At 40.2% G+C, this 16,018-nt stretch overlaps 1 long non-coding RNA gene across 1 annotated transcript; it reads left to right on the top strand.

Moving 5' to 3' along the window:
- Positions 1-718: 718 nt before the first annotated feature.
- LOC149305224 (uncharacterized) lies at positions 719-15,808 on the top strand. Its single transcript, XR_016271780.1, has 4 exons — positions 719-763; positions 11,754-11,898; positions 13,409-13,473; positions 15,043-15,808. It is a non-coding gene; the product is annotated as an uncharacterized LOC149305224 (long non-coding RNA).
- Positions 15,809-16,018: the final 210 nt, after the last annotated feature.

Here is a 16,018-nt window from a genome sequence, read left to right as displayed (position 1 = left end):
GTCTAGAAATGGAATTGCTATAGCTGCTACCATAGTTTCTCCCCCATCTGAAATTTGATGAGATGCTAATATCTGTTGTTATAGCTGGTAGTTATAACAATAAACTATGTTCACAGTGCCCATATCCCTTCCTTTCTCATTGAATCACCAAAAGAGTCCAGCTGTTTCCTCACGTTTCTGGGCTACAGACCATAGCTTCTACATCTGGTCAAGTTTGATGTTTCCCTACTCAAAGCCCAATACACCCTAGCCCCTTTATTTGTACTGGCTCAAATTGCCAAACATGAGACTGTGCTTATTGTGGTGAAATCCAAAATCATCTTTCATTGCTAGCCATAAGTCTTTAGATGTGAAATGGGTGGATGTGGAGTCAGATAAAGATCATTTTGGGGAAATACTTGATGTGGCCAAAGGATAACAGCCTTGATTTAGTCATCATAGCTTCTATGGAGAATTCAGGCTTGATCTGTTCTAGGACCCATTTATTTGTCTTTTTGACCACCCACAGTATTCTCAGCCCTCTTCTCCAACACCACATTTCAAATGAACTGATTTTCTTTCTGTCTGTTTTCTTCACTGTCTAGCTCTCACATCTGTACATGATGATGAAGAATACAATGGCCTGGGAGGTTCTAACTTTAGTGTTCAGTTGTATATTTTTGCATTTTAGGATCTTGTCTAGTTCTGTCATTGCTGCCCTTCCCATTCCTAGCCTTCTGATTTCCTGACTGCAGTCTTCATTTTGATCAATGATTGATCTAAGGTATGGGTAATCTTTTATTATTTTGATTTCCTCACTATGTAGATTCAGTGTATGTAAATCCTCCATGGTCGTCATCATCATCATCATCATCATCATTAATGCTCAGGAGTAAGCTGACCTTTGAGCTTTCTTCTTTAACTTTCCTTAGTGTTGTTGTTGTATACTGTCAAGTCATTCCTGACTTATGGTGACCCTAAGGTGAACCAAACCTCTCACAGGGTTTTCTTGGCAAGTTTCTTCAGAATGGGTTTGCCATAGCCATCCTCTGAGCCTGAGAGAGTGTGACTTGCTCAAGATCACCCAGTGGGTTTACATGGCCAAGCAGGAATGCAAACCGTAGTCTCCAGAGTCATAGTCCAATGCTCAAACAATTACACCACGCTGGCTCAAAGCCTGCTTTTGAGTTTTCTTCTTTAACTTTCCTTAGTAATTGTTCCAAATCTATGTTTTCTGCTAGTAGAATGGTGTTGACTGCATATCCTAGATTGATGATGTTTCTTCCTCTGAGCTTCACTCCTCCTTCTTCAGAGTCTAAACCTGTTCTCTGTATGATCCTTTCTGCCCTAACCCCTTTGTCAATTGGGAACAATTCTGTTTCTCCATATTCTCTTCTATCCGTAGCCTCTTGTCTTGAGTACAGGTTTCTCATCAGGCAATCAAATGCAGTGGCACTCCCATTTCTATAAGACCGTTTCATGGCTTATGCAGTCAAAGGTTTTGCTACAATCTATAAAGCCCATGCTGATTTTCTTCAATAATTCCCTGGTGCACTCCATTATTCATCGTATGTTCACAATCTGGTACCTACTGTCGCTTCCCTTGCACCCCTGTGATTTCTTGTTCCTTCTATGATTGGAGTCTATGCTGCACAATGTTGAGCCCTCCCTCCAGTCCATCGGACATCATCTGGCCAGGGAGGGAGTGAAAAGGCAGGCCCATCTCCATCAGGGCTAGCCAGAGTAAGAAGAAGGGTGGTCCTTCCAGTCCATTTGTCATGGCCTACGCCTCAGAGGGAGATTAGACTGGACTTGATCCCCTTCCCCACCACCATTCCCTTCTCCATTTGTGTCATGTCTTTTTAGATTGTAAGCCTGGGGGCAGGGAATTGTCTGATTAACTATCCGTAAGCTGCTCTGAGAGACTTTAGGGATGAAAAGCAGGGTATAAATACCGTAAATAATTAAAATAAATAATTTTGCTTGAGTGGGAAATTAATGCACCGGTCCTGCAGTTGCTGCAATCTTTTGTGTGTCTCTCCTCTTTCTTTCTTTCTTTCTTTCTTTCTTTCTTTCTTTCTTTCTTTTGTGGTTGGGGATGTATATTGATGTTTTCCAATCTGTTGGCCACTGTTTTGTTTTCCATATTTGTTGGCAGACTTTGGTTACCACTAGAGTTGATTCTGGCTGAATGGGTTGTAGCAGTTCCTTTGCCGTATTACGACCTTGGATCTATCAGCCAAACTATCATCCTGACCAGAAGAACTGTTGTGATTATATGACTGGAGTGGGGACTACCATGTGAGTGAACAGGAATATGATAACTAATGATTTCAGAAATCTATCTATCTATCTATCTATCTATCTATCTATCTATCTATCTATCAATCATCTATCTATCCTATCTATAGAACTTCAGGCATCAATATTCTATTTAGATCAGGGCTGAATGATATTAGACCTGCATGCAACTCCCAAGTTTAGAAAGATAATTTTTTTTAACTATAACTCCTAGAATCCTCAAGCAGCATGGCCATGGGCAAGTTGAATGGGGTATTCTGAAAGTTACTCTCCAAATAAGTAACTTTTCAAAGTTCTGTTTCCCCAGACCATTTATAAACCCCAAGTGTGTGCGTGTGTGTGCGCGCACGTGCGTGCACGCGCCTTCAAGTCATCTGTCCACATATGGTGATCCCATGACTTTCATAGGGTTTTCTTAGGTAAGGAATATTCAGAGGTGGTTTTTGCCAGTTCCTTCTTCTGAAATGTAGCCTACAGCACCTGGTATTGATTGGCAGTCTATCCAAATACTTCAAGGCTGTCCCAGCCTAACTTCCAAGATCAGATAGGATCTGGTGCCTTTAAGGTATTTAAGCATTACAAACCCCAAGTCTCCACTGCCAGACCGCCAGCAATGTTTCTGGGAAATATGATGCATGAGAAGTGTGTGCCTTTTTAACAACAGAATCAATCCTGCCAGTAGGATGGTTTAATTCTACCAGGAAACACAGTATGTGCTTCCTACCAATCATGTATCCCAAAAGATAAATAGAAAGAAAGAACTCTGGTGGTGGAAGAAAGGGATATTGAAATGTTTCTGGCATCAGCATGAGGTGGTTGCCCTTGCTGGATTCTGAGGAAGTAACGCACCACACATAGAGAGACGCATCAAAGTAAGTTGCCCAGCTTTGGTTGGATGACTCGTGTCAATGAGTCAAAGCTGGACTGAAATCATACTTGGAACTTTAACCAGAGATGCAATGGCTCAAGCATGGGGAGACATTCATGCAAAACATCCATTCTGTGCACTGGGTGTGATCTCAGCAATAAGCTTCATTGTGATCTAAGGAATGAGGGTAAAGAGTGCAAAGGGATGTATGTGAGAGGAAGAGAGGAATGTCTCTGTAGGCAATTGGTGACATCATACCTCTTCAATTGTCACTTTTCAGAATTGGGGGGGAGAGATTTTATACTGTTATTGCAAAGGCGCCCTTAGATTGAGAGTTGGTGGTCAATGGAAGTTCTCACTCTCCCCCTGTACACACACATTACTTCATTGTACAGTCTGATGTGAACCCTATATTTACAGAAGGCTTTCAGTCCTGCAGTGTGGTGGGGTGGGGAGGCTACCAGTGGCTGTGGAGAGAGAACAAATATAGTAAGAACTGTGTTCTTCTTGACCTGTTTCCAGTGGCAGGAACAAACTTGGTTGTGGGTATTGTAATGTATTTGGGGTTGGTTGTGTAGAAAATTTGAGAGTCTAGGCTACCTGCTGATTTCTGAGAAATCTATCATTCTGTGTCTGATCTCTCTTCTATCATCTTGATAAATTGCATTTCTGGAAGGGAGAGAAGGGGTGGAACAGAAGCAGGTGTTTACAAAGTCACACGATATTCTCATGCTGAGTCCTTAAGAAGAAAATTGCAAAGAAAAAACAGCAATCCTGCCAAAATCTTTCCCCTGGCAATTCAGGCCTCTTAGGCCACATGGTGGAACTAAACAGAGCAAATCTGAACTTCTATGCCTTCTGGACATTTTCAGTATAGTTTCAACAGTAGGGGGGTGGAATTTTTAAAGTGTTTTTTCCATTTGGAGGGGCTGGCAATCTTGACATTGGCATGTACACATATAGTGTTATGCTTAACTACTTATAATAAGGAAAGCTATAGGTTATCACGTGGTCTCTTCTAATTGCTTGGCAAATTTCCAAACCTGTGCTAAAAGCACAGTTTGAGGGGAAAAACTATTTCAGTCCCAGACTCCCCAGCCAAAACGTTCAGTTTTCCTGCTAGATATAGGATGTCTGGGAGCTGTAATCCCCAAAAGTAGCTAATCTAACTTCTGGTGAGATACCACTTTGAGCACCTTTTGTTTGAATGATAGGGTACAATGGGAATTGACATATAGCATGTTCTTGGAGACTGTTGTTGTTGTTGCTAGTTGTCCTCAAGTCAACCTCAAATAACGGCAACCCTAATATTGGTACTGGATTGGTATGCTATACCTCAATATCAGCTAAGGTTTTCCTGATGCAGAACATGAAGGCTTCTGGAGAAATTCAGTGTTCTCTACCTACAAAGGAGCCTGTGGCTTCACAAAGGAAGGAGACATGCTGGATTCCAAAGGAAGCATCTTCTTTGATTTGCAATGGACTTTAAATTTGCTGGACCTGGAGAATCTCCCAGTTACCACATGGCCAAATGAGAAGATGCCAGCCTGCAAATAGCCCTCCCTACCATCCGAACTAAGACCAGAAACAGCAAAATGCAGGCCATTTTTTTCTTGATGAAGCCAGTGTGAGTTTTAACATGTAACTGTGCATTTTGGTTGTCCCAATAAAGGTATCATTGTTTGGATCTTATTGGATGGCAACCCTGTGGATGAGGCATCTCCAAGACCCCCTATCCAACAGTTTTCCTCCTCTTTCTATTGCCTTCTACCTTTCCTAGCATTATTGTTTTTTCAAATGAGTCATGCCTTCTCATGATTTTGCCAAAGTATGACAGTTTCAGTTTAATCATCTTGGCTTCCAGAAAGAGTTCAGGCTTGATCCATTCAAAGATTCATTTGTTTGTCTTTTTGGCCATCCATAGCATTCTCAACACTTTTCTCCAGCACCATCTCAAAAGAGTTGATTTTCTTTTTATCCACTTTCTTCAGTGTCCAGCTCTCACATCCATACATGGTGACGGGGAATACAATGGATTGGATGATCCCCACTTTAATTACATTTTAGGATCTTGTCTGGTTCTTTCATGGCTGGGCTTCCTATTCCTAGTTTTCTTCTTGTATCTTGACTGCAGTCTCCATTCTGATCAATGGTTTATCGAAGGTACAGGAAATCTTTAACTATTTCACTTTCTTCACTATCTAGACCAAATTTATGTAGATCCTTCATGGTTGTTATTTTCCCCCTTTATATTCAGAATAAGCTTGCCTTTGCACTTTTTTTCCTTGACTTTCCTTAATAATTGTTCTAAGTCCATGATGTTTTCTGCTAGTAGTATGGTATCATCCATGTCTTAGATTGTTGATATTCCTTCCTCTTATCTTTACTCCTTCTTCAGAGTCTGAACCTGCTCTTCATATGGTATTTTCTGCATACAGGTTGAACAAGTGGGTTGATAATATGCAGCCTTGCCTGACCTCCTTGAGAATTGGAAACCATTCTATTTCTTCATATTCTGGTCTAACAGTTGCCTTGAGTGCTAATTACAGATTTCTCATCAGGACCATCAAGTGTAGTGGCACTCCCATGTCTTTAAGAGCATTCCATAGTTTTTCATGATCTATGCAAAGGCTTTGCTATAGTTTATAAAGCACATGCTGATCAAATAGCCATTATCAAAATGCTATCAGTGAATGGAAGAATCGACATGAACCAAACAAGTTTTGTAGAAGTCAGTGTATATAGGTGGCCTCCAAGATGAGTCAGTTAATGTACACAGTGGTCCATACCCACTGAGAGTAGATCCACTAGTCTGAACATACTGGTCAGGGGTGAAATTCATGGGATGCTATAGGTGTGGCAACTGCCAGCATTCCTCACCATTGGCCATGTTGACTAAGACTGCTGAGGATTGAAATCCTGCAACATCTGGAGGTCCACACATTTCTCACCATACGTAGTCCCATCTAGATCAGACTTATTGAATCAGTGGAATTTACAAAACTGCTGATTCATCATTCAGCGATAGAGTCAATAGGATTTAATTCAATAATTGATTCCATAGGCCTGGTCTACTTGGGTAACTAATGAGATTCAAGCCACCAAAACTATTGCTGAATGGTTGTTGTTGCTGTTGTTGTTTTTGTTACTGTTATGTGCCTTCAAATTGTTTCCAACTTATGGAGTGCAATTTGCAAACCTATAATAGTGTATTCTTGCCACAAAAAAAGAAAAAAAGAAAAAAGAAAAGAAAAATTAGAGGAGGTTTGCCATTGCCTTCCCCGGAAGCTGAGAGCATGTGAATTGCCCAAGGTCACCCAGTGGATTTCCATGGCCAAAGGGAGAATTGAACCCTGGTCTCCAGAGTCACAGTCCAAAACTCAAACCACTATGTTACAGTGTCTCTCATGCTGAATGATATGCCAATACATATGTAAATCTCATTGATTCAACTGATCTGTTCTTTTTTGCGTCAGCAATTAGATTTAGCTTAATGTTTGAATGTTACAGTTTTCTAGATTTCAATTCAGGTTGGACATCATTTGACATACTGATCTTATCCATATAGTGAACAGCTGCAAATATGCTCATTCATCTGTTGGCCGACATCTGATTCAAATCATCAGTCCAGTCCCATAACCACATAGTGGATTACCCCTGTTCCTGTAATGAATAAAGCACTTTATGTCTATCAGGCTTAAAATATTCAGTAGCACTGAGATCGGAGTGAAACAAAAGGCTTTTGTAAAAAAGACAGGTTAGGCTTGTAATTCCCTCCCCCTCCACCTCCTGTTGGTAAAAAAGACATTGCTGATACCTAGGAAAGATATGTCGACATGTGTTCACTTGTTTCAACAGGATTTTCTGTTCATTGAGATATTATGCATAGAGACTGAATTTTGGTCTCTGTGTAACTGGAAAATTTATCCACAAGATCATTCCTAACAACAACAATTATTCAACTTGAATAGGTTTCCATTATAAAAAATCTGTCAGCATTGCCTTCCACTTTAATGGCTAACAGTGTCAAGTTTTTGTTTTTAATGCCATGGGAATGGTGAGTAGCCATCATGTATAATATATTTGCTCACCTCTAAGACATGAATTAATTTTATTTTTTAAAAGAAACAACACCCCTCAGAGATATAAAGTATATTTGTTTGCCTTTATAGATTCGGAACTGAGGCACAAGAAGCTGAATGGGAATGACAGCTCCTATCCTATATTTAAAAAAACAGAGGTAACTAACAGATGTAGAAGTTGCTTGAAACTTTCAGCTGTGATCTTGTATACTGTTACCTAGGAGTAAATTTAAACAAAGTCAGTAGTGCTTATTACTGAATAGATATAGGATTGTACTACAAGATACATAACCAGAGAGGACAGGGCACTGATGGACGTTTTCTAGTTAACAGATGTACAGATGTAGCAAGTGGCAGGTTATGAAAAGGCTAAGAAGGATGGAAGATGTCTATCCAAACTTTTTCTACATCATGGAATAGTTTTTTGTATTTCTGGAAGCATGCCAAGGGGACTTTTCTTGAAGACTTCCTCATAGTTTATTAAATAATTGTCGAGTAATCTTATCCATCACTTGAAAGGCCTAAATGCCCTGAAGGCACCAGATCCCATCTGATCTTGAAAACTAAATAGGGGCAGCCCTAGTACTTGGATAGAAGACTGCCAATGAATACCAGGTGTTGTGGGCTATATTTCAGTGGAAGGGACTGGCAAAACCACATCTGAGTTTTCCTTACCTATGAAAACCTATGAAATTCACGGGGCTGCCATAAGTTGACAGGTTACATGAAAGCACATACATGCAAACACATGAATCTACTCAGAACCTAGATTCATAACTAAATACATAACCAGAGAGCACAGGACACTGTTGGATGCTTTCTAGTTAAGATGTACAGATGTAACACATGGCAGGTTATGTGGAAGCTAAGAAGGGTTGAAAGATGTCTATCCAAACTTTTTCTGCATCATGGACTAGTTTTTCATAATTCCTTTTGGGAGCATGCCAACAGGACTTTTATTGAGGACATCCTCATAATTTATTAAATAATCACCCAGTAATCCTCTCCATTGTTTGGAAGGCCTAAATACCCTAAAAGCACCAGATCCTATCCGATCTTGGAAACTAAGTAGTACTTTGATGAGAGTACCTGGCTAGAACTTGGAGGGGAGACTGCCAATGCATATCAGATGTGGTAGGTTATATTTCAAAGGAACTGGCAAAAAAACAACAACCCCACAACCCTCTGAATATTTCTTGCCTAAGAAAACCCTATGAAATGCATGGGGTGTCATAAGTGAACAAGCAATCTGAAGGCACATATACACATACAGAATCCTATCCTTGGAAATTATTTGTATCCCCTGCTCCTCTTTGGGCAGGGAAAAGTCAATCTGATCCTGTGCATGAACAACTGTAAAGATTTGGCAGGGGGTTGGACTGGATGGCCCTTGTGGTCTCTTCCAACTCTATGATTCTATGCTATTGAATTCAATATATATTACTATCAAATAATTGGGGGGAATAGTAACCATAAAAGACATTCTTCTCCAAGGTAGCACCTCTTTTATGACCTCTCTGCTCCAATGCCATTTCATTTAGTTACCTGAACAATGAGAGGCTTTTGCTTTAACAAAACCTTAGCATTTCATGTGTAAATTGGTTTATTTGTCTTGTAACGCAATAACTCAATTATTTGTTTCAAGTTATTTATTTGTTCCATTCTCATCCTGCCTTTCCACGACAAAATATTCAAGGCAATTAATTTTTTAAAAAACCACTAAAAACAAATTAACCAATGAGACCATTAAAATCATTACAATTAATCAGAATGGTTTTTTAAAAAGCCATTTTGAAGGTGGAAATTGCATACATATTCAGGGTACCATTTGTTACAAATGGGAGAGGAATGTGCAGAAATACAATAAAATGCATTGCCTCCCTTGAAGCCTGAGACAGCAGTGTAAGAGTGATTCCACGCTTCAGAAGTATATCAGATTGACACCACTTCAGCTGCATTTGGGATTTGTGGTCTGGTGAAGTATTTAATAACAGATGTACAGATGTAGCAAGTGGCAGGTTATGACAAAGTTATGATGTATGGAAGATGTCTATCCAAACTTTTTCTACATCATGGAATAGTTTTTCATATTTCTGGAAGCATGCCAAAGGAACTCTAGTTTACTCCCCTAAATGACAGCACTAGAGCTCTCTAGTAAGGTCCAAAACCAAAGTCCAAAACCAGAGTCCAAACCAAAGTTCAAACCCAAATGTTGCATGACAGCTGAAATGGTAACCAATGGCTATGACTGTAGGATGTCAATAGATAGGCAATACTATAAAAATCAATGTGTACACTCAGAACAATGCCATTTTGCATTTCTATTTTTCCTTAGCATCTCCTTTGAAGACTATGGTACTGGAATGAACAGTATAGAGGACTGGTCCATTTTTTAAAATGGTCATTTAACCATTTAAACTTACAAATTTGAAAGGGGACAAACCTGAGCCAAGCAGGAACAGACTTGAGGGTATTTCAGGAACATGGGCAGTGTTATTGTGATATAGTACAGACAGATCAGAGAGTCAGTGCGGCATACTGGTTTGAGTGTTGGACTGCAACTCTGGAGACCAGGGCTCAAATCTCAGCTCAGCCATGAAAACCCAATGGGCGACCTTGGGCAAGTCACACCCTCTCAGCCTCAGAGAATGGCAATGGCAAACCCGCTCTGATGAACAAACTAACCAGAAAAACCCCATGCCTTAGACAGGGTCTCCATAAGTCAGAAATGTTTTGAAGGCACACAGCAGCAACAACAATCCAGAAAGAGATCATCCCACCAGTGACCCACCACAAATGACCAGATTTTATAAGGTTATCCATTCAATATCATCTTTCCAATGAAACTAACCATGTTTATTTCCCTTATTATCCTAGCACTAGCCTGACATTTTGCATGGTTCTTAACTCTACAAATGGGATTAATTATAGAGCTTATTCTGCTGAATATCTCTTCAGTGAGAGAATCTGGTGAGGAGATATGATAGTCCTGTTTAAATATTTGAAGGGATGTCATATTGAGGAGGGAGCAAGCTAGTTTTCTGCTGCTCCAAAGACTAGGACCCAGAGCAATGGATGCAAGCTACAGGAAAAGAGATTCCATCTCAACATTAGGAGGAACTTCCTGAGAATAAGGGCTGTTCGACAGTGGAACAAACTCCCTCGGAGTGTAGTGGAGTCTCCTTCCTTGGAGGTCTTTAAGCAGAGGCTAGATGGCCATCTGCTGGGGATGCTTTGATTTAGATTTCCTGCATGGCACGGGGTTGGACTGGATGGCCCTTGTGCTCTCTTCCAACTCTATGATTCTATGATTCTAATTTAGAATAAGGGGTGTTTAAACCTTCTCCCTGAGAAATGTATACACATTTGTCTCCTTTCATCTTGAGCATCTAGTTACCTTTGGACCAGAAAGACGTTCTTTTCTGCATTAGGTGGCAGGGCATTACAACCAACAGATCAGAATATCATGGGCTCTAGGTTGTTGCATTCAGTATCCTCCACTGAAACAGCAAGAAACACATATGATTTAGTAGAGTTTGGTTTATAAATATTACCAAAAGCATGTCACCTTCCATAGTCAGTGGATGAGGGGAAGCGAACAAGACATTTATTTCATCACATAATGTAAAGTACCTGTTGATCTGTAAGTAAAAATGATAGTATGAGCTGTGTAGTTATAGACATTTGTTTGACCTCTTCAGAAAAAGGAGGTTTGTGATCTAACATGATAAGACTATTTGTTACTTTACCAGTTGGCTACAATAGGACGCTCACTTCCATGTTGGGGAATGGTTGATTTTTAAGCTGCTCTGATTGATGGTTCCTTTGAAATGTGTCAGAATTGGTTTCAAATGCCTAGGCATTCCTTTTCTGCTAAATGGCTCATCTGAAGGTACTTATTTAAATTCATGGGATAATCTTTGCTTTTGCCTACTGAAGTGGCAAATAATATTCTTTATATCTCTGTCACCTGAAGCTGTCCAGCTGTCATTTTAGGTAGCATTTTAGGCAGTCTGCTCCTGATATTTGTTTCTATCTGGCAACTTAACCGGTTTGTAGTTTTCCTTTGCATGGTGCAAGGATGTTCAATTATTGTCTTCTGATGGGAAAGTCTAACATAAAAAAGTATAAATATTACTTTCCAATTCCTTTTCTGCCCACAGATCTACTATGATCCAGCCAAAGTTTAGCGATGTTGCAATTAAGGATTAAACATGTTTAAACCTTTTCCCACTGAAATTATAGAGGTTCAGGCTGCAAAATAAATACATGGCACAAAATGAAAACAAACAAATGGCTGGTGTTGCTTTAAGACTTAGAGAGGGATAAATTCTGAAGAGTGGCTAAGAGTGTATCCAAACTACACAGTTATATCAGGGTTTTTTTATTTAAAAAATCAGTAATAGTCATGGATTCTTTCTATGGAATTGTGGAATTTGTATTTTTGTGAGATACTTAGAATTCTCTGGCAGAGAGCTCTAATGCTGCAGTTCAATAATAGAGCATTCTTAACCCCTTACCAGGTTACAAATCCCAGGACTCCGTAGAATGGACCCATGGCAGTTGAAGTGGAATCAAAGTGCAATAATTCTGCTGTGTGGATGCACCCTATTTAAGACCAGACAGTGTCAGTCTCAGAAGGCGGCAGCAAAAATACAAACTTTTTTGGTAAAACACCTTCACGAACTTTAAATATGTGAAATATGGAAGTGTATCCACACTATATAAGTCATTGTCCCTTTCCTGATGTATGCCTTTTCTGTTTGAATAATTCATAAAGCTTGCAGCAAACAAACAGCTTATTTCATTCAAGGTTTTCTTAATTTACAACTTTCTTTCTAGCTGAAGCAAGATTTTTTTTTTACTTTTTTATTATTACATCTCCCAGGAACTTCACAGACTGTGCTGACTGGGGATTCTGGAAATTCTAATCCAAAAAATTATTTCCAGGCCTTGTTTCTACCTAGGATACCACCAAGGATTAGAGCTGTCATAGGAAGAGACTTTGCCCTCATCCCCACTATCTTTTAAACCGGATCGCATTTTGGTTTGAACCGGTTCAAATGACTCTGGCTCCCACTTAAATCAAATCACTGCAGCGATTCAGTGAGGGGGGCCATGCACCAGAACCATTTAACCCACGTCTTTTTGACATTGATTGTTCCATGTCTTTTTTGATAAATCGATTCTGCACAAATGTGAACCAGCTGCAGATTGGAATTGATTTAAATTTACCCTTTGGTCAGCTGGAGCGGGTCCATTTTGAATCAATTCATGCAAGAATGTGAACCACAAGTGGATTATTTTAGAAGGGAAAATGTAGTGGGAACCATGCTCTGCTATCAAATCGATCCATCAATTGGGATCACACACCAATTTATCTGTAAGTGGGAATGGGATCTTTTTTTTACAAAATCATTAATCATTACCGCCTTTGGAACTATTGAGGGAAGGACCAAAAGTATGATGTTATAATTTTTACAATTTCTTGATGTTCATTACCATGTCCATGTTTATGAATGTGGACCTTTTTCTGCAATCGGCTAACCTAAACACCAAATGGACACTGTGTACTCCACGGGTTCATTCTCCATTTTAAGGCATGGCAACTCTCCATAAATTTAATTCTCCTAGGCAAGAATAAATAATTTTACCATCCCCCCCAAACTAACACACACTTTGAGAAAGACCTCAAAAATTTATTTTCTGCACCCACACAATATCATGTTTTCTGTGCAGGAAGCTTGTTTTCTGCATGGAAAATAGCATTATCTTCACACACTGCTCAGATGCATTTTTCACACAGGTTATGCTTACAACTTCATATTCTTATCTTTTCCAGGACTCTCTGTAGGACGCTCAATTTTTGTCTGTTTTTAAAAATATTGTTGAATATTATTTCCATCCTTAACAGTTTTCTTGAAGTTTAGGGAAATAACCTTCATAATGGGTCTTGCTGATAGGAGACTTCTGGGAGGTGTTGTGAAATTAGTAACTTTTCCAAGCTGTACCCTTTCCTACCACCCAAAGAGTGTTATAGCTGCCTTCACAGTCCTCCTCCACAGTTCCTGGCAGAGAGCTCACCTAAGTGTTAGAAGCAGTCTGTTTTACTTTGCAACTAGGGGAAGAGTAGGAATAAGTGTTGTAATGTATTTGCTTTCTTTCTTCCTGTATAAAGGAGTACTGGCAGACAATCTCAACTATGAAGCCAACTGACTTGATATGGCTGCTGACAATGCTCTGGTGAGAGAAAATCTCAAAATACAAATTTACACACAGTGTGCTGAGAACAGAAAAGAAAACAGCATAACAGGGCGAGAGTTAAAAGGAAATTAAAAAAAGAGTTATTGATGCTCTAAGTTAGATGTTACTGAGGTTCAAATTAGAGGATATAGGCTCGGGACAGACAGGCCCAAAGCGGCGTGCCACTGCCAATAATGGGATTTGGGAATGTGCAGTAACCGCACGCTTCCAAGCTCTAGCAGTTCACGGTGGTGGCATCATGGCAGCGTCCCATCCACACGGGGCCCACCATGATGATGTAAGTGACACGCAGCATACAGATGTGTTGTGCATCGCTTACGTCAATGGTGCACCAATGGTGCATTCATGATGTGCGCTGGGTGCCACAAAAAATAACAAGGGTTTTCTGGGTTCTTTTTACTGCGGAGGGACGCCGCACAGTTTGGGATAAATCATTAATAAGAAAAGCACTCTAGGAGGCTCCCCCAGTTACGATTTCATGATGGGAACAGAGCGGGAGCCATGATTCCACTTCTGTAGCACCATGGGGGATCACCCCCATGATGCTTGCGTGATGTTTGGGGGTTGCTTGTGTGATGTTTAGCACATGGAAGGACCTCCTATGTGTAAAATGCTATAAATGTTTCTGGTCCCAGTCCTAGCATCATTACTCATAAAGAGTCTGATGGTTTATTAATGAACTAGTGATCTTCTAGTGCATGGCAAAAAAGATAAGAGCCATAGAGTGCTCCACTTTCAGTGAAATTTAAGGGATTGGCTTGATGATATTGTGAAGTAGATTTTGGTCAGTCATTTGGCAAGCCTGAGCCAGATTCTTACACAAGGGACATATATCCTGAACCAGAAAATCCAAATGGGTTCATCTTAGGGTGCCCTTACACTGTGAAAGAATGTAGTTTGACACTACTTTAACTGCCACGGCTCCATCCCAAAGAATCCAAAAGGCATCAATACTCTTTGACAGAGAAGACCTTGTAAACCTAGAAATCCAAGGATACCATCGGATGAAGCTACAGCACTTAAAATTGTGAAAAACTGCATTATAGTGGGCCTTTAGTATCCACTGGGGGTTGGTTCCAGGACTCCCCATGGATACCAAAATCAGTGGGTGCTCAAATCCATTAAATACAATGGCATAGTAAAATGGTGTCTCTTATTCAACATTGCAAAATCAAGGCTTGCTTTTTGGAATTTATATATGTTTAAAACATCTTCAAGCCATGGATGGTTTAATCCATTGTTGCCTAATCACCATCTGCCATCAGCTTGGGTCCAAGCCAGATCCCAGAATTGCTCCACCAGCACTTTTTGAAGTTGGAGAGCTTCCGACTTTGAAAAAGTGTTAGTGGAACGCAGCTGGGACCTGGCTTGAACTTACTCTGATGGCAGGTGGTGATTAGGCAGTGATTTAGCATGCGATAATCCCTGCCTCAATCCCGTGTTCTGAATCCAGCTCGGGAGGGTGGAACTGGTTTTAAAGTTCATGCAATAAACTCCTAACTCTGAACAATGGTAATTTCACTTTTGGTTGTTGTTGTTTGCTGTCAGGTTAATTGACTTATGGAGACCCTATGAATAAGAGATCTTGAAAACCCTGGTCATCAGCTACCCTGCTCAAGTCTTACAAGCTCAGGACTTTGGTTTCTTTCCTAAAATAATCCACCAGTAGTACCGTCTCTCTTTTTTTCTACTGCCTTCCATTTTTCAAAGCATTATCATTTTTTTTCCAGTGAGTCACATTGTTTCATGATATGTCCAAGATATGTCACTTCTGTTAGAAGTGAGAAAATGAGGGGGTGGAAAGAGAAGAGGTGGAACGATCTCTAAGAGCTACATCTCAGGGAGGTTAGGATGGAACAGTAACAGATGGAGACACTTTGGGGGTCACGGAAAACTATTTAAACCTATCACTGTTGTTCTCTCTAAAACATCTTTAACTGTTTTTCTATTTATGTTTCTTTTCTGGAAGAGAAAGGCATGTACTACACTGCATACTGATAGGGCTATGTGGTGCACCTAGCACCCTCCTGGACCATAGAGAGATGCCACAGTTCCTGCCAAATTTGTGTGTAGCAGCCATCCAGCCATCCTTCCTTTTGCTGTAAGGTCAGTCTGGGTGAGAGGGAGGCTTAGGCCTGAGCTGCTGCCACTGATGTATTCATACATTAGAGGCCAAGGAAAAGGTGGTGGCAAGATGGATGCAGCTGAAGTAGACACAGCTGTCCGGCTGCTGCACAAACAGTGGACCTAATATCAAGAAATAAGGGGGGCACTAAGATTGTTTCCCAAGAGAAAGGGGAGTGGTAGCCCCCCCCCCCAAATGTGAGGACCACTGCCATAGAGTTACTGAATACTTATACTTGACACAGTAATGGGAGGCCATGACAAATCTCTGCCTATAGTTTTCATTAATAACCTTGTCTCAAGTGTAAGGAGAAATGTTCTTGTCCAATTGCCACCTAACAGGAGTATTCTCTGAACCTTTCTTTCTTTCTTTTTTTTATTATTTTTTTAAAATCAGTAA

The sequence above is a fragment of the Sceloporus occidentalis genome, unplaced genomic scaffold (genome assembly GCF_023333645.1).
Source record: "Sceloporus occidentalis isolate IW3139 unplaced genomic scaffold, rSceOcc1.0.p SCAF_12, whole genome shotgun sequence".
NCBI classification, from domain to species: Eukaryota; Metazoa; Chordata; class Lepidosauria; order Squamata; family Phrynosomatidae; genus Sceloporus; species Sceloporus occidentalis.
Note: the sequence above shows the minus strand (reverse complement) of the source record. Positions and strands in the feature narration are given on the sequence as shown.